General features: G+C 40.2%; 1 pseudogene; it reads left to right on the forward strand.

The window, feature by feature from the left end:
• Nucleotides 1–22,614: 22,614 nt before the first annotated feature.
• On the forward strand, nt 22,615–22,744 carry LOC140705055 (U1 spliceosomal RNA; annotated as a pseudogene).
• The last annotated feature ends 1,470 nt before the right edge of the window (nt 22,745–24,214 follow it).

The following is a 24,214-nucleotide window of genomic DNA, read 5'->3' on the forward strand; positions in this document are numbered from 1 at the left end:
CATTTGAGTCTTCCAAATCTAAACCGAACATCTGGCCTACTGGTGGCAGCCAATCATCTGAGCATAAGGGGGCAAAGCATCACGAAGGAGAAGGCAAAACACTCCATGGTCAGGCCATTGTTTACAAGTAATGTCTACTACATTTTAAATGACTAGATGATCTCTTGGCCAGTCTGAATGTCAATATAGAGGCAGCTATATGATTTTTTTTTCCTGTTTACTGACTCCTAACAGAGCACAGCAGAGGAATAAAACTGAGACAGACCCCAAGGGATGGGCGACCAGGAATTTGGAGTAGTAGTAAGGAAAGGGTCCAGTGCAGGAAGACACAAAAGAAAATGGATTTAAAGAAACAAAGGCATAGAATTATATATTAGTGGACTTTCCTGCGTCCTTCAAGGCAGAAAAGACAATGCAAAGAGCACTCATAGACAAACAGAAGTAAAAAGGCAACATGGAATGAAAAGACACTTCTGTGGTGATGACTTGCAAAGTGTGCAATGTTTTTCTTTGGGCCTGCAAACAACACTGCATACATATGTAGCAAGTGCAAACTAGCTGCTCTGTTGGAAGAAAAAGGGATAGAACTGGAGCAGTGAATGGCCACACTTAAGGCTATAAATGAAGATGAAGAGTACATAGATAGAACTCAAGAGAGGCACTGAGGAAGGAAGAACAGTCACATTTATGAGTAAAAGAAGAAGATACTCTTCGCTAGTGGAACTGCAAAAGTGTCTTCAGATTCTTGAAAAGGAGTCTGGCAGATGGCATGTAGAGGAAGATATACAAGAGACCCAGCAGGGAGAAATGAGAGAGGGTGAAACTCAGCCAAGCAGAGTCACCGAAACCACACATTACAAAAAGAAGAAAAAAGTAGTTGTACTGGAAAACTTCCTCCTGCGGGGGATTGAAAGTAAAATATGCCAGGAAGATCCATGGGTCCACCAGGTATGCTGTCTCCTTGGAGGACAGATTAGATATGTGATGGAAGGATTACCACCACTTATAAAATCCATGGATGCCTATCCCTTTCTTCTCATCCACGTGAGAACAAATGTCCCAGTCAAGAGGAACTACAAAGACATCCCATCAGACTTTGAAACTCTGGGAAATAAATACAAGGACATTGGGGACCCTGAGAGTCTTCTCATCCATCCTACCAGTATTCAGAAGAGGAAGGGGAAGGGGAAGGGAAATACTCTGCATGAACAACTGGTTATAAAGGTAGTGCTGGCATGAGGGATTGCAGGGGTGGTGTTAGGAAGGCAAAAGCTAAGAATGAGTTAAAAGCAACAAAAAAGCTTTTTTTCAGGTACAGTGGTATCTCAACTTACGAACTTAATCCGTTTTGGAAAGGTGTTCGTACATCGAAAAGTTCGTAAGTCGAAGTACCATTTTCCATTGAAATGCATGGGAATGAATTTAATCTGTTCCAGCATTTCAAAAAATTACCTTTGGAAGTCTCAAAGGGCTTTCCCCCCGATATTGGAGGAAGCCCTTTGAGAGCCCTGAAGCCAAAAAGGCAGGGAGAAAGGGCAGGAAATTTGAATTTCCCGCCCTTTCTTCCTGCCTTTTTGCCATCAGATCTCTCAAAGGGCTTCCTCCGATGTCAGGGGGAAAGCCCTTTGAGACCTCTGAAGGCGCCGATCGCGGCGGCGGGGACCCCCAGGGAGGTCTCCCAGGGCTTGTCCGCCACAATGGGAGACCTCCTTGGGGGTCCCTGCCCCCGCGATCGGCGCCCTTGGAGCTCTGAAAGGGCTTCCTCTGATGCGCGAATCCATGCGCGAATCCAATTCAAGGGAGAAGAATATTTCAGTTGTCGTGGGCATGATTCTCTTCAAAGAACCCTGGGAATCCTCAGAAGTAATTTAGAAAAGCAAACAGAATTGAAATTAATATGTACCAAACATGTTAATATTTAACACAAACACTCCACAGGTTATCATAATTATTGGAATTCGGAACCTTTTGTATTAGGATTTAATATTTTAAAATGTCTCTTTGGGGCAACAAAAGGCTTCATATAAATCAGGATATTCTCTCTACTTTATCCCCCTTTAAAATGGTGTACTGGGGGGGGGGAATGCAGCTTCCCTGCACCAGCTTAGCTTAATATAAATGTGATTTGAATTCATTTTCCTTTATTGGATGTTATAGATGGGGGGGGGTATTCATATATGAATATCCCCTGCACAGGTGGAAATAATGAGGGTTGGACTGTCCACTCATGATTTTGCCGCTGCTGCCGGCTCTGCAGAGGCTTCCTATTGTGCCGTTCTCCTCAATGGATTAGCTATTCTGCAACCTAGCAGAGAGGCTTGTCATCCTGCCTCCTACCAGGACTGGGTAATCGACTGTAGACAACGGTGCAATAGGAAGCCTCCACAGAGCCGGCAGAAGCAGCAAAAACCCTCGTTATTTCCACCTATGCGCGGATATTTGTATTTGTGTATGAATACGAATACCCCTATCTCTATTGGATGTGTATTAAAGTTTCCCTGACTTTTCAAGTTTGCACCCTATTTTTCCCAAAGCAGCTAACAATAGCATATCCAAGGGAAACAGCTTGCCAAGCAAAACACAAAATTATCTCACAATAGCAGTACAACAATAATTTATCAGTAGTATTTCAGCATTTTATTTATTTATTTATTTATTTATTTATTTATTTATTTATTTATTTATTTATTTATTTAGTTAGTTAGTTAGTTAGTTAGTTAGTTAGTTAATTAGATTTCTACCCCACTTATCCAGAACAAAAGTCTACTCTGGGCAGCATTACAAATTTAAAAACAGTTAAACCAATAAACATGCACTATAAATCCAAGATGGTAAGATGTGAATTTCAGATACAGCAGGAGGAAAAGCCTGCACAAATAGCCAGTCTTGAGTTTGCTTCTGAAGCCACCCAGATAGGGAGCCAGGCAGATCTCCATGGGCAAGTTGTTCCAGAGGCGAGGGGCTACTGCCGAAAGGGCCCGGTTCCTCATTCTTTCCTTCTAGACCTCTCTCGGCATTAGGCCCCTCAGCTGCCCGGCCTGGCTGGAATGAGTGACTCTGGCAGAACTGGGTGGGAGGAGGCACTCTGCCAGATATTGAGGTCCTAAACCATTTGTATATAATCGTAAAAACTTTGAAATAACATGGAAATGAATGGACAGCCAATGCAAGGTGGCCAGCGTGGGGGAAATATGTTGGTACCTTTTCACCCCTGTAAGAAGTCTGGCTGCTGCATTTTGTACCATCTGAAGTTTCCGCATCAGTCTCAAAGGCAGCCCCATGTAGAATGCATTAAAGTAGTCTAATGTTGAGACTACAAGTACATGGACCAAAGTGGTGCGCCCCCCCCCATATCAAGATAGGGACATGGCTGGGCGATCCACCAAAGGTGGAAATGTGCAGAACGGACCACTGATGACACCTGGGTCTCCATGGTGAGCGCCAGGTCCAGATGTACACCCAAGCTGTGAACCTCACTCTTGGTGGTAAGAGTTACCCCGCCCAAAGGAAAGGGAATTTCCCAGACCACTGATGTCTGGGGTACCCACCCTCAGGACCTCCGTCTTGCCTGTATTCAGCTTCAGTCCATTCACCTGCATCCATTGCTGAAAAGACCCCAGGCAGCGCTCCACTGTTGTCGGAAAAAAGGAGATGTAGAGCTGAGTATCATCAGTGTACTGATGACACGAAGGCCCGGCATCCCCTGATGACCCCTCCCAGCGGCCTCGTATAGATGTTAAACAGCATTGGAGAGATAATCGAGCCCTGCGGAACCCCACAATTGAGGCTCCACAGGGCCAAGAAACTCTCTCTAATCTGCACTATCTGGAAATGGCCTCCACTTTTGATTTTTAAAAGGCTGCAAATTGGTCAGGTGAGATGCTAATGGGAGGCCAGTCACCATGACCAACTCTGGATAGATCGCGAACTATATGGAAAAGTTCTGCCTGCTGGTTGGAAGCTTCACTTATCCGAACAGCGAAGTAAGATCGTCTAGCAGCCTTTACCTTAGATTGGTAGAGGTGAGTCGCGATCCTGACAGCTATTTGATTATTTTCTGTCGGGTTCCACCTCCGTATGCGCTCTAGCCTTCTCCTAGTCTTGTGCATGCTTTTCAGATGTAATTGCTGCTCTGTTCAACAGCGCTTCCTCCCAAGGAGATGTGCCTAGGACTGGACTGTTATCTAGTAAAATCACAGAGCCAGTTAATACACAATGATAATAGACAACAGCTTTTCCTCATCTGGTGGTTTCCCAATGTTTTGGTCTACTGTCAACACTCCCCAGGTATCATGTCCAGTGCTCAGATATCATGTAGTCAAAAGACAAACTGAAAAGGCTTCAAAAATTTAGAGATGCCCTGTGATTTGCCAAAACACATTTGAAGCCACTGAAACTTATATTTCTGAGTAAACATACTCGGGATCACACTATAAATGTATTTTCTAAAATGTAATTCATGATACAACCCTCTTAAAGCATATCTTTCAAGGAATTCTCCTAGCAGACAACCAGAAGGAGAACAAAATGAGAGCCAATATGAACAAGGACCTCACAGAAACAACAGAGCCTGGGAATTTTGCTTTTTTGAATTGCAACTCCAGCCAGCAAGATTTTGAAACTGTGGAAATATTTAATGGAAAAGAATCTCTTAATAAATCCAATTTTTCAGCCTGGGGTAGTACTTCTCATGTAACAACAAGAGACTTTGGCGTACATTTCTGTTTTGAACATTGTGGAGAGGAGGAAGAAAACAATACCCAGAGAATGTACAATGTTTGTGTTGGACACTGAATATTGTGTGACATGCCATAAAAGGCCTGGATCTTACAAAATTCTGGGCCTTTTAGCCTTGATTCAGTGGGCAATACTGCCACAGATATCTATCTATCTATCTATCTATCTATCTATCTATCTATCTATCTATCTATCTATCTATCTATCTATCTATCTATCTATCTATCTATCTATCTATCTATCTATCTATCTATCTATCTATCTATCTATCTATCTATCTGTCTGTCTGTCTGTCTGTCTGTCTGTCTAAATAAGTATATATATTCGTTTTCTAAGCAATTTGAAAGATTTAACCTCCAGCAGGGATAGCTCAGTACAAATCAATTGAGGTGGTTCATTATCACCAGGTTCAAAACATTAGCAAGTAAAGAGATGAGGCCAGTCCATGTGCATATTGTTAGAACCCTTGTGCATGTCTTATTTCCCCTCACCCCCCAGAAGTAATCAAGCCAAGGCAAAGGCTTAACCTTTGCTCACTTGTATTGCTATTCTGCTTCTCAAGCTTTAAGTTGTAGCATCCAATTGCTTGCTGACTCTGGTGCTGTGTGTTGACCTGTGGATTGAGTGTGCATGCTGTTGCTGGGAAACTGAAACGGAGAGAGCGGGGAAATGTTGCAGCTTAAAGAGGCTTTCAGAAAGGTTGCCTAGTTTTAACAAGACTTGTATTATGAGGAGAAAGGCTACTTGGTAAGGGCCGTCATCCTGGGTGCTCATACCCAGGAATTAAGCACATGTAAGGCAGATGGCTAGAAAGAGAACCTTCTTCCATTCCTGCAAAGGCTGATTGAAGGCAGGCCTAGAACTGTGTGGCAGAAGACAGGAATGCATTTAGAGCAAAACAGAATGTTTTCAAAGATAAATTATTAAGAGTGCTTTTCTCTGGAAGGGTCTGGAAGTTCTTGGATTATTTCTTTATTAGGTTGTGTCCAAGAGGAATAAGCTTGTCTATAAGCACAGCTAATTTAGCAATGCCACACCCATCTTTTTGGTGTGACTGTTACTGTTAAAATTTGCAAAAGTGGAGCTGTCTCGGTCAGTTGCAGAAAAACAATCACATTTTAAGTTTGGACATAAGCCTCCAGGGAGTGTAGCCTGCTGCAAACCCACAGCTACAGTCCACAAAGGCTTATGCCAGGATTTTTATCCTTGTTAAATGTATCTGACTCTTCACTAGGTGTATCTCAAATCTTTCTTTAATTAGCAACTGTTAGTGTTTATGTGACGTTCAGCTACCTCCTGAATTTTCTTCTATTGAGTCAGGGTACACTGGTGAGAGAATGGAGTTGGTTACAGCCATGTTCTTGGTCACTGCTGCAGTTTGCTGTTCTTTATTTTGTTCGCCAGAACATACTGCCTTTGAAACAAGACCTGCTGTCTTTTTATGAGGTGAGCTCTGGACTCAGATTCTACCTAAATAGGCCTAACTCCTTGAAGGAAAATGACAGCATGAAAACACTATGGACTTTCACTGCTGCCTTTCCAGTGGGCTGTTTGGAAGGTGCTGTCAGCCAGAATCCTGTTAGAACATATCACGCATACAGGAATAGTCACATTAATGGTTCCCTTTGGCTGGATGTCTGGGCCATGACTGCTTGCCCACTGGTTGTGAAAACAGTCATGTGACTGATACTCTCTCCCAAAGTGAGGAAACTGCTTGTGTAATTAACCTTGTGTGTGTGGTTTCTCCAAACAGGCTTCTTGCCCAAATCTTCGTGTCATTGTCACTTCATCACCACTTCTCAGAGAACAACTAGCAAAAGGAAATGAAATCACAGTACTAGAAATGATGAAAGAACTCAGGACCAAACGGAAAATTACAGACAACCATCATTAAAAGCTGGAATCCATTAGTGTTCCAGAAACATGATTTGGGCAGATTTTTTTTTGATAAAAAAAATTAGGGATGCAATGTTTGGATTTCTTAGACTACAGATCTCATAATCCTCCCTTCTGGTAGTTCTACCTGACAGATGTACACTTTGAAGTTACCTACATGTGGCTCACTTGAGAGACAAGCCTTAATGGCAAGGCTTTGAGGCTAAGCTAGGCCTATCTTTCCCAAAACATCCTGTTCCTGCCCCAGTGCTAGCTGGGAGCTTTTTTTCTGAACAGGAAGCTAGGCAGAGTTAGGCCTATTTCAGCCTCAAAAGCTTCCAGCAGAAGTAGAATTCTTAGAATGGGACATTATGACATTTTGTTACTGTTGCTAATATTGTATTTGTAATGCTTACTGTTAGAGATGGGGAGAGGTGCCTGAGCGATTTTTGTAGGTGAACTGCAGAGTATTTTCCTGAATTTTTTAACAGCATAATGTAACAATAATGGTGGACCATTACCAATGGGCAACATAGCAGATTACTTCCCTGAATGACATTAATGCTAATAGTGAGGCCTGGTGCCCAAGCAAAGTAATAAGCAACTCCACAATGAATGAATGAATGAATGAATGAATGAATGAATGAATGAATGAATGAATGAATGAATGAATGAACAAACGAACGAACAAACAAACGAACAAAGTTAGTTGAGAGATGATGGGAGGAAAACATTTCCCCCCCAGTTTACTGTTAGAATAGCAATAAAAACTGGAGGAGGAGGAGGAGAATAACTGTTGGACAGCACAGTAGTTTAGTATCTGATAGTAGAGCCAGAGGCTGAGAGTTCGATTCCCTACTTGCCTCCTTGATGGACTTGATGATCCAGAGGGTCCCTTCCAGCTCTGCAGTTCTAAGAGTCGAAGAAGAAGAAGAAGAAGAAGAAGAAGAAGAAGAAGAAGAAGAAGAAGAAGAAGAAGAAGAAGAAGAAGAAGAAGAAGAAGAAGAAGAAGAAGAAGAAGAAGAAGAAGAAGAAGATTTTGGTCAAGCTTTCATATTCATGCGAGAGTTCTGCTGACCTGAGGTTGCTTCCAGTAGAATCTGGAAGGCTTCTATCTCTACCAGTTAAAAGAAATGGTACACTTATTTTTGTCCTTTCCTCCTGAATAGTTTATTTCTGATTTTGTTTCTGAAATGAAAAATAAAAGACTGAGAAAATGGAAAAAATGGTGGGGAAGCAGAGGAAATTAGAAATGAAGACAGTATTTTATCAGTCCTACTGCCAAAATGGTAAATGAAGCACCATGATAAAAGCTGTGTTTGGAAGCACCCATCCATTCCACAGTTTTTCAGAAAAATCTATCTCTTCTTGCCACTGACTGGTGGTAGTGCAATATTTTCTTTTTCTCTAACTCTGAATGTATATGAAGGTCTCATTTGATGTGTGAATTTTGAAACAGAAACTAGATTGAAGGGGAACAGGATGTATACCTCCCTCAACTGCATGCATTGATGCTAATCTGGATCAGAATCATACACAGATAAAATGAAAGAACAAGAAATATAGGTCTGAACTTTGTCATAAATGTTTTACATAGTGTGGCGTTTAACCCAAAAGCTGTAAACCTACTAACAGAAATACAGTTTGTTCCTCATTTTCAGAGAAGACCATTTTCATTTATCATTTAGGAGGTAAGAGATGAATAAGTAGTAAAGGTTGATACCTAGTATATTGGATACAGTGAGGGATTAACACTCAGGAGGCCTGGGTTCAAATTCCTGCTCAGTCATGGAAATTCACTGGGGGCATGGAACTAGAAAAATCACTCCTTAAATGTTTCACTTAGTTTGAATACCCTATTAGGGTCACTATAAGTTGATTCTAATGTAATGCCCCTTAACAGCAGTTGAGGTTGAGCACTGGCACACTGATGGACGCATGGATGACCAGTTGGCTCGATACGAGCTTTGAAGATACAGGAACAGTGGGGGCAGGTAAGCTCATCCTGAACTTGTTGGAATGCTACACCCCTGCTTTCTCATTTCTTTGTAGATCCTTGATTCTTTTTATTTCAAAAATTTCAGCCCCTTGTTTGACACCCTTTTGCCAGAGATTTCGGTCTTGATCCGGTCAGCATTTTAATTGACAGGATCAATGTTAAATTCCTTCATAGTTGTCTTAAGTTTGTCTTTGAATCATTTCTCCCCCGTCCACCATGCACTCAAGTACCTGTAGCAAGCTCTCCATAGAATATATATTTTGGGGTACATGGATACACACAAACAGCTGTGACTGAGTCCCTTTGATCTTGGGGAGTTCTATTCAGTGGTGTCCATCCAGCAGCAGAATGGACACACTTGGCAGAATTGATTTCCCAGGCCACATGCAGATTTCATACCTCCAGTGTTGCTCTAGAGGACTGAGAGACCTATTGAAGCTAACTAGTGTCATCAAATCAGATTACATATTTCTGATAGCATGCCATTTGAAGCTAAATCAAATTTGTTTTCTAGAAATGTAATTTAAGCAGATTTTCATGGGGGAGCAATCAGACTTTCAAACAAAGCTTGTGTTTACTTCCCAGTGAAGAATCAGAAAGCAAAGCAAGTTAGCTGAAAACGATGGAGGGTGTCAATCTCTCCTTTCATGAAAAAACAAGCACCTTGAAAGCTCTCTTTGCTTAATCTGTTATAAAGTATAGTTTGACAAGTAGATATGCCAAGGAGAATGCAGGAACAGAACATTTTATAGCAGGGAGGAAAAGAATACTTCAGTGCCACTGGATGTTGCTGAGTGTGGCTCACTGCCAGAAAATCGAGTACAGGATTGTAATGTTACAGACCAATACTGTGTATGTTTACTCAGATATTCATTAATGGGTCTTGCTATCTTGTGAATATTTTGAAGCACAGCCTAAATAATGAACATCTTGCTATGCCCTAATTTATCTGGGAAAATGATAATTGGACTAATCACGCTTAACCATCACAGCAGAAACAGCAGTGACTCAATATGTGCAGAGACATGTTCATTTCCATGTGAAAGTGGAAGAAGGTGGAGCTTTATATATTTTTTGAAATGTGCCAAAATGTCATGACCCAGACAATAAATTCAAGGTTGCTTAAATTTCATCCTTAAGAATGTTACATTTGTAAGAGAAATAATGCTTTTCTTATTATTTTTTTCTTTGACATAGGATACATCCTTTGAGAACAGAAACAGAATGAAGGAAAATGGTGGCAAAAAATAATATTGTGAACTCGAGTTTGCAGTTGGTTTTTCTAGGCTGCAGAATGCATATGGAGCAAAGCTGGGAATGAAAAGCAGATGTCTTGGATTGTGGTCCAATATCTTAAACTTATCTGTGATACGGTATTCTCCTGTTTATAAAATGGAAACATCTGTAGTTTTTGCTGTAAGTAGACAAAACTTGGGTGGATGTTGTAATGGAAATGTAGCAAGGAGAATGGATATAGCCATGAATTGTTAGGGCATGAGTGAAACCTAGAGCCCTCCATCTGTTTGTGAACAACCCCTAGAGGTCCCAAACAAGATGTCAATATGAGAAGATTATGAGACTTGAATTTGAAACCTTTGGACAGTCAGTGGTTCCTCATCTCTTTTTGTTCGTCCACACACATTTGTGGTATGAGGATGCAAAGGATATAGTCTGTGGCAATTTAGGAGAGCAGACGTATGTAAAATAACATTTCAGAGTAGCAGTAATTGCTGATGAATACACAGTTATCTTAATATTACTGAGTAAATTAACACCTGTAGAGTGACAGGAAGCCATTGCCTCTGTTCAAGACAAACAGAATGGAATTCTTTGATATACATTTCAGTTCTTCAGTTTCACACTATAATCAGAGGATTCTGTCTGGAGGATTCTGACTGCCATGGTCCAAAAAAGGAATTTTCAAAAGTTCTAAAAATTTGACATCCTTTTGTTTCAGGGTGGCCTCTTTAAAATCAGAGTGACTTGACAGGTTGAAATGTTCTCCATCTGTTTTCTGAACAGTGATATTTCTTGCGTTGAATTTTGTGTGTTTACCTTCTTGCATTGGAAGTGGTCTGCTTTTCTTTCATATAAAAGCAGAAGGACATTGCTAATAGTTGTTTTAGGATGAGTTGCAGCTGGAAACCCTTTTAAATTTTGGGAGTCTTTCTCAAGAAGGTGAAGAAAGTACATTGAGAGGTTTTTCTTTTTTTGCACTTAGATGTATGAATAACCTGTTGGTTTTCACTAATTTTTGTCAGTTGCTATTGTATTGACAAATAAGAGCATAATCCTAACTACTGGTATGTGGGCACCCCATACTAAACTTTGTTTATTATATCATATCATATCATATCGTATTGTGTTGTGTTGTATTACAATACAGTCACATTTTCAGTAAAGCTGGAAAAAAGTGACAGAATGTCCATGAACACTACAAGACTATCACCCTTGTTATATGCCTCTTGTTAAAAATGGCATTATTTATTTGTATGACATGAAAAAGGGAGGAAGAATGTAATCATTGTAATTGTCTGGATTATTAGAACCTGGTCCAGCTCTGGAATAAGACCACAGATCTATATGTTATGGATTGCCTTGTTTTCAAGGTCTTAAGCACCATTTCCTTTTTTCTTTCTTTACCAGTGTGTACCTTAATTGATGTAGGTGATTTCTGACTGTGCTTACTCAGGTACTTTGTATGCAAACTGTTACAAAAACTGTGAGGAGTGAAATACAGATGGATATTCTGAGCCTTTTAGGAATTTTTCAAATCCGCTCTGCTTAAGCAATGCATAGGCGATTAAATGGAAATTGTACCTACAGCCTTGTATGACCCTCACACCATAATACCACACAGATGATTCTTCAGAACGAAAAAGTGCACACAGCTCTTTAGTCCTCTGGGACACACATACTTGGATTTAAGTCTTCGGTTATTTCATAACTGCACTAATCCTTTTCTTAGAGACTGGAGCCTGACAAGCCACTGTGGTTGGGAAGACCTTGTGTACTGAAACAGGTCACTGCAGTCTTTGGAACATTCAACAAGAGTTTGTTGCATTTGTTCGAGGAAGATATTTACAACCTAGTTTCTTGCACCCCATGGTTTACGTGTCCTGACCTAAAGGACTGAAGAAGTGAACTTCATCATTGATAAGTTATTTTTAATTACTGCTAGATGAATTCCCTATTGAACTCTTTCCCCTGACATAGTTGTTAGAAGTTGTGAAAAGATGTCCTGGACTTATAATATAATGAAATATGAATTACCTGTTCTGAGTGGGTTTGCAAGTACCATATCTATGTCTATTGACCTGGCACTCTTCATAACATTCCTCATTTTTTAAAAAATTAAGCACATCTCTACAGAGCATTCACTCAGTTCAAAACTAAGCAGGCGTTTCATTGCTTGATTCTGCTCTAGAAAGCATCCAGAGCTTGGAAACTTATTGTTAAACAGTAATTAGATACAGTTATAGTATAAAGGCTCCCAAAAGTAATTAGTTAGTGAATGTTATAGGCTAGCATTCTGCTTGTTTTACTGTGTATTTAATGGTGTGCTTTGTATGTGCCTGTAGCTTTTCTGCTGTTTGAATATGAGGGCATTCGCTATCCCTTTGTGCAAGCAGAAAGCCCCATTGCTTTGAATGGAGTGATCTCTGGCTTATACATTTCCAAGCTGGAGATCTTACAGAGCAATGAAATTGCAGAGGCATCACAGTTTGAAATCCCCCAACAGGATACTGCCCACAGTTATGTTTTTAAAAGTAAATCTTTACTTTTATAATTCCCAAAAGTAATGCAGTACTTACTTTGAGTTACTTTAAACTACTGGTCCTTTGCTATAAAAGACACTGTCCTCCTGGTCTCAGAGTACTCATAAACATGTTCAAACCCACCCATAAGCTCAAACATAGGTTGCAGGAAAAAAAACGACGTCATTGAAATCCTCCTCCTACTGATAATTATCAGGGTCACATCAGGTGGAGAGGAGAGTTTAGGACTTCCCTCCCCTTCTCTGGTTCTAATAGAAAAAACGGCTTTAATATTACCTCTTGCTTGGTGGGGTGTATATTGGGGAATGTTGGTTATTTCTTTTGGTAGGATATGAGGCAGAAAACAATGACACAAAAAGTTGGAGAGATCAATTCAGTCTCATCATCACCCAAGCTCCGACTTGTTTTCTTTTGCGTACAAGCTAGACTTTGTATGATAAAATCATTCTAGAAATGTTTAAGGTAGAAAAAGATATATTTACTTACAGTTACCATCTGTACTTACAGTCAGAAGGAAAAAGGGTTAAAATGGAGTCTCCAGCATGTGGAAAACCTTGCATGCTTGTTGCTTAGATGATGGCCATAGAGAAGAAGAGAGGCTATCGGCAGAAACAGACAGTGGGAGCAAGCAAGCAAGCAAACAAACAAACAAACAAACAGGAAGAGGGGGCAGAGGCTTGCTTCAAATATCAGAGGTGGGAAAACAACTTTTAAGTTAATGGCAAAGGAAAATCACATTAGACTGATACTCAGTGTTAGTGCATGTAAGATTGCTGTTATCCCAACTGTGTAATCCTCCACTGGCATATAATTGGCCCTAGAAGAGAGGTCTTTCCCATATTCCTTTAGGTCTTCCTACTGTTTTTCAGACAGAAACTGAAAATAATTTTCTTTGAACAGGCCAGGAATAAACTAACCTAGTTGTTTCAGCATTGCTTCAACATATTTCAGCATAGTGGAAAGGCCCTGGCCAGGTGACTAGTGTTTATATGCAGCTTGCTGCCCAGATGCCAGAAGTCATTGAAACAGAAACATTGCTTGCAAGCAAATATTTATTGCACATACACCCTCTCCAAATCTGGTCTGATTGGACAGTCTGGTTTTGGAGAGTCTGGGTTGAGAGAGTTTTTACCAAGACTGGAAAACAGGCCTGTTGGTCCACAAAATGAGTTCCTGTCCTTCCGCACGCTCCCCCTGGACCGTCAGTGATCTCCTAATAAGGTCATTTCGAGACACTCCATCTCTTTTTTGGATTCTTTTCTGCAGTTTTAACAGCCTGAATCTTGATGTAGTCCACAGTCCTTCTGCTCTTTAACCAGATCAGGCTGGTCTGCTTTGGGCTTGTCATGATGCAGGTCGAATCATGATGATTTGGTTTGGTATCCACAATCCAAATGAAGCAGACGCACAGCATTGCAATGTGACACAGAAGTTACTTCAGCTGTTCAGGAGTAGGCAAAAGCTGGTGGGGACCATCACAATTAGCAGTGAATTCCCTTAGTCAAACTTGCTTGACTTGGTTATGCATAACTGGCTGTAATCCTGTTGTGCAGTTATGCAAATGCCGTAACGTCTAGATGCAAATTGCTGTAGGTTATGGAATCTCAATAGTCATCATCTGTTGCACACTGAGATGTGTAACTTGATATGTAACTGATAACCTCTGTGGAGATTTCTTAATTTACAGTAATTTACTTTTAACAGTTATGCTCTTCGCATAACTGCGCAATAGGATTTCATCCACTGTGTCTTTTAAGCAGGAATATAAATTGGTGCATTAAGTAAGGATGAAGTTGAAGGATGGGGCATGTTGCTGCGAATAATGCACACATTGATAGACTTTAAAAAACAAACAAACAGGGATGTCTAATAAGTTATTTGAACCCAAAAACTTGGCATTCAGCACAAACAGATTCTTGTGGAAGAATGAATATTCATGCAGTAGGCTGTTGGGTACCCTCAAAGGGAAGTAGCTGGATGTTTCTAATTACAGTACTTTTTATCATTTCCACAAGATCACTTACATGAAGATATTTAACTTCCAGTCATTCACTTGGTCCCCCCCCCCGCCAACCTATGACTTTAATAAGCAGGGACAGAGTTCACTTTGTGAGTGAAGAGACAGCTAGCAGCTTTTTCCTTCAGCTATGTTGCCCTTTATGTTAATTAGTGTGCTATAAGAGGCTAGGGGATTCTTAACTTTGGATCACAATAGAGAGGAACAAAAGTGACTAGTGAATTCAAGACACTGATTGCCTTCTTCATGGAAAACAATTTGTGGAAATCAAATTCAAGGACAGCTTTTGACTAGGCAGAATAGTGGCAGTGCCAGAATTGCCAGGGCTGCTTAGGCTTTGCCAAGAAAGAGGGGGATTCTTTAAAAAATTAGCATCTGCTGATCTATATGTGTAAATGAAAGTTTAGAAATGATAATTAGATGAATAGAAATCAGATAAACAGAAATACGAACATATTTTATCATAGTGGGAATGCTGCGGCCAGGTGAATATTCTAAGTCTGCTGCCCAGATATTAAAAGATGATGGGCAACTTCAGAACCCTTGATCTCCCTTCTTATGATTCTGTATCTTCAAATCAGACTCAGAGTGGGCTGACCCTCAAAGAGAGCATGTCTTCTAAGTCAGGAATCTCTTTTCTAAGGCAAGACATTGACAGCCTAGCTGTTGCTCTGTTGCTGATTCTGTAACAAATGAAGAAAAATAAGCCCACCTCCCCAGTTGTAAAATGTGGTTAGGTTTCATCTGAAAACCAGCTAATGCGAAATGATCTGCTAAACTATGGTTAGGCAACCTTTGGCTTTTTAGATGCCTTGGCTTACAACTCAGTCTTTGGCAAGTGTGACCAGTATTAAGAGATTTTATGATTTGTGGGGTAAAACATCTGGAGGGCCAAAGATTCCCCTGCACTAAACGATACCACCTAGGTTTAGTCTAGTACTGTATGTGTTAACCCATGAAGAAAAAGAAAGAAGGAAGGAAGGATGAAAATCCATGAAGGCTTCTTAAAACTTCTGTTTTCACTGCTTGCAAGGAGCTAGACATGCAGAACTCAAACATCTGACAGGTAAACAAAGAACAAATTACAACAACACATATTTAGCTGTTCAGCTGTGTTCAGCTTGATAAGATGGCAACGGTGCCCATTTTGATATAGAATGTTCTTAGGCAACCTTCATAGAATAGCAATGGGCATAGTGAGTGGCCCTTTTGTTGGCTTTATCATAGACCTGGTCCTCTTTTCTAACGTCTTTTGTTGTTTTATATTTGTTGAAACTTTTAGATGGACCTCACGTGAATGAGATTTCAGGCAGCCCACAACAAGTCCCTGTTACAGAGGAGACAAGTCTAGGCACACAGACATCATTCTAGTAGCCAGTTTCCTGAACTGAAAAGAGCCCTACAGGATCCCAGACTCCAAAAAGCCTGGGCAGATGCTAGCCAGTAACTGTGTAACTTCCCCAAGGGAACTGGCACACAGACCTCCTGTTTTTTGAAACAGTTCTTCTCAGAATAAACCAAAGCACTGTTCAGGCATGCTTAGTCATCTGTCTTGCATACAGTCTCCACAAACAGTGGGGTCTCAATTCTCCTAGCTCACCACTTTTTGTATGAGCAAAGTTATGATGGAAGGGACAGGACTAGAGTACCCCTCTTCTTGCATGTTGAGTGACTACACTTGGGAACTTCTGAATAGGGTTTAAGTATGCCAGGTGACACAGCAACACAAGATGGAGCTGAGGTCTGCCTGTCTCCCTTTCCAGTGTGGTCCTTCTCTTCCTTCTTTCCCCTTCAAAACTAAGTGCCATGAAAAGTGTAATGGGTAGCACAGTGGATGCACAAGGCTGTGGCTGCATTTCCTCTTGGTGTGTTAGTGCCCTTGAAACACTTGTACGGTGTAGTGGTTAGAGTGTTGGACATGGAGAACCAAGTTTAGCACACCATTATGTCATGAAACTCAGTGGGTGATGTGAAGCCAGCTCTTTTTTCTCAGCCTGATCTACCTACCTCACAGGGTTATTCTTATGATAAAGTGGAGAGGATGAAAGTTAGATATGTCCCCATAAATTTAATGGATGAAAGGCAGGATATAAAAGTAGCCTATTAATACACTCAAAGGAGGTTTGGAACTGGTAAAATCACTCTTTAGATATTTCACTTATCTTGTAAGCCCTATGAAGGGTTGATATAAGTTGCTTTCTACTTGATGGCACATAAACAGAAATACAACATAACCAATGAGAGGCACACAAGAATACAGTGGCAATATTGTGTGGCAGATCAAATCAACATTCTACACCAATTCTAAAAAAGGGGCAGCACAAGTAAAAAAACATCATATCTTTTAATCTGTCCATTGGATCAGCACCAAATTTGGCATAGTTGTAGCAGACAGTCTGCTCTTGTTCTACCTAGAACTTGGGGATGTTTGGACAAAAGGTTTTGTAGTTATGGGTTTTTAAAAGTAAAAGTGTTTTACTCCCCTATGTAGAAATAGGCAACTCCCTGCTACTCCAGATTTACCTCATCTCACATAAATCAGAAAGACCAATCTGGCATTTCTTGAAAGAGAATTGAATTTACTTATTACAATCGAGTGACCTGCCCACAAAACATATCCATGGCCAAAATATACAAAATGCAATTTAAAAAGTGTACAACCAGTTCATAAAACATGTTATATAGCTAAAATATACAAAATGCAAAGTATACAACAGATAATTAATTGTGTACTAGTTGTAAAATAGGGGGAGAATAAAATACAGCATTTTTATAGCTTTCCTTTGAACCATTGGATTGTCTAGGGCAAACTGGTTTGGATGGGGTATTTGGGTTATACGAGGGAGTCCTTCCTACATGTTTGTAAAGATTTGTAAACATTTGAAAGAGAATTTTTGCCCCTCCACTTATTTTTTTTAATTTGGAAAGAACCAAGACTATGGAGGCTGAAATACTGGTCCTCAAACAAGACTTTTCAAATGGGATAAACAGTGATTTGTGGTATAGGCTTGCGAGGAAGACCCCTGGCTTCAGCAAAAACTCATGCTGGGAGGAGGTGGCTGGGCAATGGAAATATCAGAAGAGCTGCAAATGATACAGCCCAAACTAAAAGAAACTAGTGTCAAAACTGAGCTTAGTTTAAATAAAGGAGCAGTCCTCCAGAAAGGGTGCAGTCCCAGAGCAAGTTTCTGGCTTACCATTTTGACAGCTGGCAAGGGATTGTGAAACTATCTCTGTCTTTGTTTCTCTCTCCCCTTCCATGGCTACAGATAAAGCTTACTTACTCTCCCTATTCCTTTCCTTTTGCAAGATGTACGTAGCAACCACTGTCTCTCTCCGTCCACCCCTCCCCTCCCTGTTATTATTCTTTTGAAAAGAGTGCAGCTCAGGAACCACCAGCAGGTTTCTGTCTGTCTCTCTTTCCCTCTCCCTTTGTACTCACTCTATTGAGTTGCTTTTTGTTCGATACATTATCTGCTTCTTGCTTTCTCATGCCTTTCTCTTCCTCCCATGTGCTGTCTTTCTTTTCACCTTATGCAGTTTGCAAGCTGTAGCTTTCCAGACAAAAGGTTCTTAGAGTTCTTATTGGAAATTGTTGAGAAATTCCCCACCCCAGTCTTATTTTTTCTTCTCTCCATTTGCTTTCTTATTTGCTTACTGAATTTCATAGGACTCCTTTCCAAATAGGAAATTGGCTCCCTGTCTGGGGAAATCTAAACACTGAACCTGTCAATCAGGACCCAACTGTCAGCCAAGAGGTGAAATTTTTAACTCTTTCCTGGCCAAAAGGGCTGTTTAGGATTCATGCTTGCAAGGCGATGCTGTGTCTAGTTGTGGAGAACACCCAAAAAGACTATAGAGAAAATATTTGGAAGCTAGCTTGTTTAACTTGAGAAATTCAGACAGTCCAATTCTTTTGTTTTGTGGTTGGGGGTTCAATGAGGAATAATGTAACAAAGCTGTTGCCATTTTTTTCCTTGTCTGTGGCATGTCTGCACACTGGGCAGAGCTTGCAAATGATATTTTTATTCTTTTCTCTATTATTTTTATTCTATTATTTTCATGTTTATATTATATATGATATATATTCTCTTCCTAAGGGAGGTTATAATAGAACTCCTGGTCTTCTTGGATTTATAATTTTATATAAAAAACCGTTGTTAACCTCCGGTTTGCCAATCTTTTTACAGTATTTTAAAAGACAAGTTTCTACACCAACTTATTTGGCCTTTTGTTGGCCTTTTTTATTTTAAAAGGAAAGTTTATAGACCCTCTAGTTAGGACATATTTTGGAAAACATAGAGATAGCAAGTTACTAGACCTTTTGGGCCTATATATTTTTTCAGATTGCCTACTCCAAAGAAAATGGTGGAAATTAGAGTGTAGCTACATTACCTGACAGGTTAAAAGATGTGTTTGCCTCTTCTTTGTACATCTTGCACTCCCTCCCACATCTGCCTCATCATTTTGTTAAGTCCAAAACAACCCTTCAAAGTACAGTATTTTGACACAAAGGGACTTCAGGCCCATATTAGCTGTTCTAGATTCTGCCCTCTAGATTCTGATCACATGATCATTTTCTGGAATCTTCTAGCTTATTCTGCATGAGGGATCATGCGTTTGAAATTTGTGTGTAGTGTATGTATACTTAAACTTCCATTTTAACAACCAGGAAATTCAATTCTTTTAAAAAAAACTTTCAGTGTATAAATGTGGGATATTGTGCTTCTGTATCCATATTTCAAAATGCCATGAGGAAAAAAGATGCCAAGCTTTACCTAAGTAAGGGCAGATTGTATGTTTACACCACTGATGTCAGCAGTCAGAATGGTCTACAGAATACTCTTTGGTGCTCACTACCATTCACAAGGAGACTCCAAACAAGGGAAAATCCCAGGGCCTGACTCCTTATGTCATCAGCTAACCACTTCTCACCCAAGCACGAAACAATTGTCAGGGCTATTTTTCAGCAAAGTTTCTGAGTATCTGTTGCTTGGAAAATAAGGCTGATAATCAAGGGCTGTGATTAAACCACTGCTTTGGGGGACAATTGACAGGGGCTTATTCATCCAGATGTTCAGTCATACTAATAAGTAAATTGGCCCTTGAACTGATTGCAAATGTATGTGGAGAGAAGTGGCTTTGACTTCACATTTCAGATCTTGGATTTTGCAGATTGAGAGAATATAATACTTTCTTGTCATCTGCATCAAGAACTTCCTTTTCTTTGCTGAAGGATGGTATCAGCTGAACAAGTTTGGTACTGCTGATTTTGCTTTTGAATCTGAGGTACTGCCAATGTTTGAAACACAAATCATAAATTCTGGTATTAAAGACAAGGCTGAGAGAAAGATTGACAATATTTGCTGCTCCATTCACCTTGATGTAGAGCAGCAACTCAGCACATACAGATAGGTGGAGGCAATCCTGAACTTGATTGAACATAATTTTTTTCAGTCCAAAAGATACAGCCAATCAAATGCCCTAATTTAAGCCATTTCACTTTCCTCCCAAAGGTTCAAAATACCGAGTAAGCATCATTTTGCAAAGAAGGATCCACTTTTCACATGTCAGAGAATGATTTAAAATGAGGTTTTGCAACAAATATCCATAACTTTCCTTTAGGTGGAGGCGTTGTGATCTACTCTTGAGCATGAAAGAAAACGGGCCCTGATGGATCATGGCTGGGACTTCGTTTTCAATACAGATGGCTAGAAATCAACTGTACCAGGTTTGAAGGTGGGGCAGAAGCATTCCAAATTAATGTAAATTCCTTGGGGGTTAATAGTCCAGTACCTTCCGGCTGCACAGACATGTACTTGAGTGTGTACAGTTGATCTGACAAATACATTTCTTCTAGGCATTTTGATTAGTTTGTGACTCCAGTCAATAGATGCCTAGAGAACAAGTTGAATAAATTGCTTTATTTGTGTGGTTAGCTAATGAAATAAGGAGTCAGGCCCTGGGATTTCCCCTTGCTTGGATTCTCTTTGTGAACGGGAGTGAGCACAAGAGGGTATTCTGTAGACCAGTGGTTCTTAACCTTTTTGAAAGAAACGCCCCCTTGAGCCATTGAGGAAGTTATCATCGCCCCCCTCCCCTTGATGATTGATTGATTGATTGATTGATTGATTGATTTACTTACTTACTTACTTACTTACTTACTTACTTACTTACTTACTTACTTACTTACTTATTTATTACACTTAAATCCAATGACCCCTGAAAACAAAATTAAATTCCAAGAAAATGAAATGCCCCCCCAAAAGTAACATTTAATGATTCAGTTGCAAGTGAATTTTAAGACGCAAAAAGAAATATAAAAAGGTCATAAAAACCAATGCAGGAACTAAAAATTTCAAGACAAAAAGTCTGAAACTAAATTAAAATTGGAGGAAAATATATATTCATGCACACTGTAAAAAGGCTGCAGCCATCTTCACAGGTTTGGCTTGCTCCAGTGCCCCCCTACCGCCCCCTCCTGCTCCAGTGCCCCCACGCCGCCCCTTTTCATTCTACCGCCCCACTGAAAAATGAAATCGCCCCCTGGGGGGCATTATCGCCCACGTTAAGAACCACTGCTGGAGACCATCTGGGCTGCTGACATCAATGTCGTCAACATTCAGGCTGCCTTTTGCTAGGTGAAGCTTGGCATCCTTTTTCCTGCTGGCAATGTGGGCATGATATTGTGTGCCACTATCAGGCCATTTCCTGGTGTTGCTGAATTGTGGATACAGAAGTACAACAACCCACATTCATTAGCCAAAGGTTTTTAGAAGAACTGACTAGTGAACAATAGCAATTAAACAATGGTTCAGTGGGATTTCAGGAATGCCAGCTGACATTCGTGACTGCAAATTAGACAGGATGTTTATTAGCTCTGGAGATTCCTGTTAAATTTGTTCAAGTTACATCAAACTTCTAAAGAAACAGTAAGCATGTATCTAATTACCATGGAAGCAATTCCTAATGACGAGCAGCTAACATTTTCTTTGCTGTTGCTTCTGAATTAGATGGGTTTGCACATCAGTGAGCTCTTGAACCACTTTAGAGGAAATATCTATCTATCTGTCTAAACAAGTCATTTCCAAATAGAATGAAATTGCAGAAATAAAGACCTTAGAGATTCTTTAAGGCTTGTCTATTCTGGTGACTGACTTCTCTGTCCACGCAATCAAAAACCCAATGCTAACTGGAGCTGGAAGCTAAGCAAGGTCCTTCAGGGCCAGGGGCTGCTGTGTAATGACTTTCTGATTTAGAAGATGAACTGCACAAACTGCTCTCCAGAACAGGGATGGATTTTAATATAAATTCAAAAAGTGACTTTTGTTCCCAAAGAATGAGGATCTGTTTGACACAGGAGGGTGCATGGGACATTTTGTTTTTTTTCCTCTGAGAGGCTGGCATTCCAGAACTAACACTGCCATACTTATGAGAAAAAGAAACCACAATGTCACATTTGTTCAGAAATATTTCCGTCAATGGGGGAAATGAAAAAGGGATCAGTTCTTCCTCATACACTAGCGTGATACCTGCCACCTGATTTAAAGAGCCTGGAGAATGTGTAACCCCTTTTCCATAGCATGGCTGTTTCCTGATGAGATATACACCATCAGATAGAAGTGTATATGAATCATTAGACTAAAAGAATACTGGTCCGCTGAAGAGCTGCGTAAAGATTGTGTTCAATCAAATCAAATCAGATCAAATCAAATAAACGTCTGTCATTAAACAATTTTACATAATGCATATAGACATCAATAGGCAGGCAGACAGGCAGGTGCATGCACTCATGCACGCACACACATGCATGGACACACATACGCACACAAACAAGAAACTGCTATCATCCATAAAATGTTGTTTATTTGTCCTACTGTATGTCGTAGGAATGGTAAAGAAGGCTATAAGCTATACCTACAGGGAGACATACCCAGCTACAATTTGTCTTTGGATATCACTCTAACCAATTACAACATAAATACAATTTTACGAACCCCTTCAGGTTTTAGCGTATTCAGATAATGCTCTGAAGAGTTGCCAACATATTTTTCATGTCAGGTTCCCAGTGTCTTTGATAGGACGAAACCTTGCAAGTGGTGCTTTTCCAGAACGTACCAGAAGGGATAGGGAAAGCATCACTTTTTATTGGGCAGCCATCAAACATGCAGAATTTCTGCCAGAAAGGAGTTTGAAATGCTATATATATATATACCTGGCAGGGGAGATACCATGATCATGAAGGTGGTTTTCCCAGGGTGAGGCTCATCCATTGCACTCCGGGTGTGCTGACCCCTGCGATTTCCCCAAATGCGAGAAACTCGACTGCATATATATATAGGATTCTTGGCTTTAATAGGATTTTAACCTCTTTTTAAAGAATGGGTTGTTCGTGCCCTGTTCTTAAAGAACAAAATAAATATTTTCTTTGGTTTGTCTAAAGGGCTGCTTGAGAAACCAAAGACAATATAATTTTCCTCCTTTTTAAAGTGATGCAGTTTCTCAGCAGTAGTCAATCAGTCTTAAAAGAAATTTCACTCTCTCGCCCCTCTGCTGAGGAGCAGAGGAAGTATTTGATTTGCTGGGATCCTGAAGTGACTTGCTTATTAAGCCACTTCATGATATTGGGAGGAGCCGGACCGAACAGAGTCGCTTGAGCTTCGATACACCATTTGGATGGGAGGATTACATTAAATGGTATATCCCACCCCCACCTGATCCCAAGTGACCTTATTTAGCCCATACCTACCACTCCAAAAAAGCAAGTGTAGGTGAACCCACATTGAGCTATCCAGCATACTCTTGTCTTCACATGTTTAGAAGAGAAGCAATGAAGATCTCACCCTCCAGGTGTTGATGAATCTCACAATTCGTGACATTTGCTAAGTCTTAATGGGAACTGAGTTTAAAAATATCTGGAGACCACACTGCCTGAGAGCTTTGGTTTGTTTGGAATCTTGTAGACTTACCCTAGAACTTCAAAGTGGATCTTGTCCACACTCTACTGGTGCAAGCAAACTAAGAAATGTTATCTTTGCCTCAGAGCCCTTATAGGCCTAATCTTGTCTAGCTTGGTCCTAAATCAGATTTATTTGAATGGTAAAGCCATTGCTTTGAATGCAAATGTCATTTTTGCCTGGCTTCACAATCCTATCCATGAAATGGAAGAAAGGAAGGAGAAGGTGTTTTTCAGGCACAATAGAGTAAGTGGATATGAAGTAACTATAGTCTAAGTAAGTCTAACTACAAATAAGACAGACAGACAGTTACACAATAATTTCTCCAGTAATTTCTGTCATGTTGAGTTCATTGGGAAACTCAATTCCACTCATACCTTTGAGAGAGGTCTCTAGTACTATACTTCCATTTCACAGTTTATCAAGGACAACATGGCCAACAAGAGAGTTCATATCTCAAATGTGCCTGATTTAGGGACCAAGCTAGACAAGATGTTTCTCACACAATGAATAGTTGTGGAAATAGCTCTAAAAAAGAAATAGTATGTGTGTGGCGGGCACTCTAGATGGAATACACAGTAAAGGATTTTGCCCTTCTCATGCTCCCAATCCAAATCACACCATCTACTATTTGCTTTGAATAAAAAGCTCCAGTTTCTACACCTTTGATCATGCTTAACACTATATTATGCTGATACCTCTTCCCAATTTTCATCTTAGAGTACCAAGCTATAAAGGGAAAAAAGTGTGTATTTAATGACTGGTCAGGTTTAATGGATTTGTTTGACTTATAGCAACTCTGATAGGGTTTTCAAGGTAAGTGAGTATTTAAGGAGTGATTTAACCAGTT

The sequence above is a fragment of the Pogona vitticeps genome, chromosome 2 (genome assembly GCF_051106095.1).
Source record: "Pogona vitticeps strain Pit_001003342236 chromosome 2, PviZW2.1, whole genome shotgun sequence".
NCBI lineage: Eukaryota > Metazoa > Chordata > Lepidosauria > Squamata > Agamidae > Pogona > Pogona vitticeps.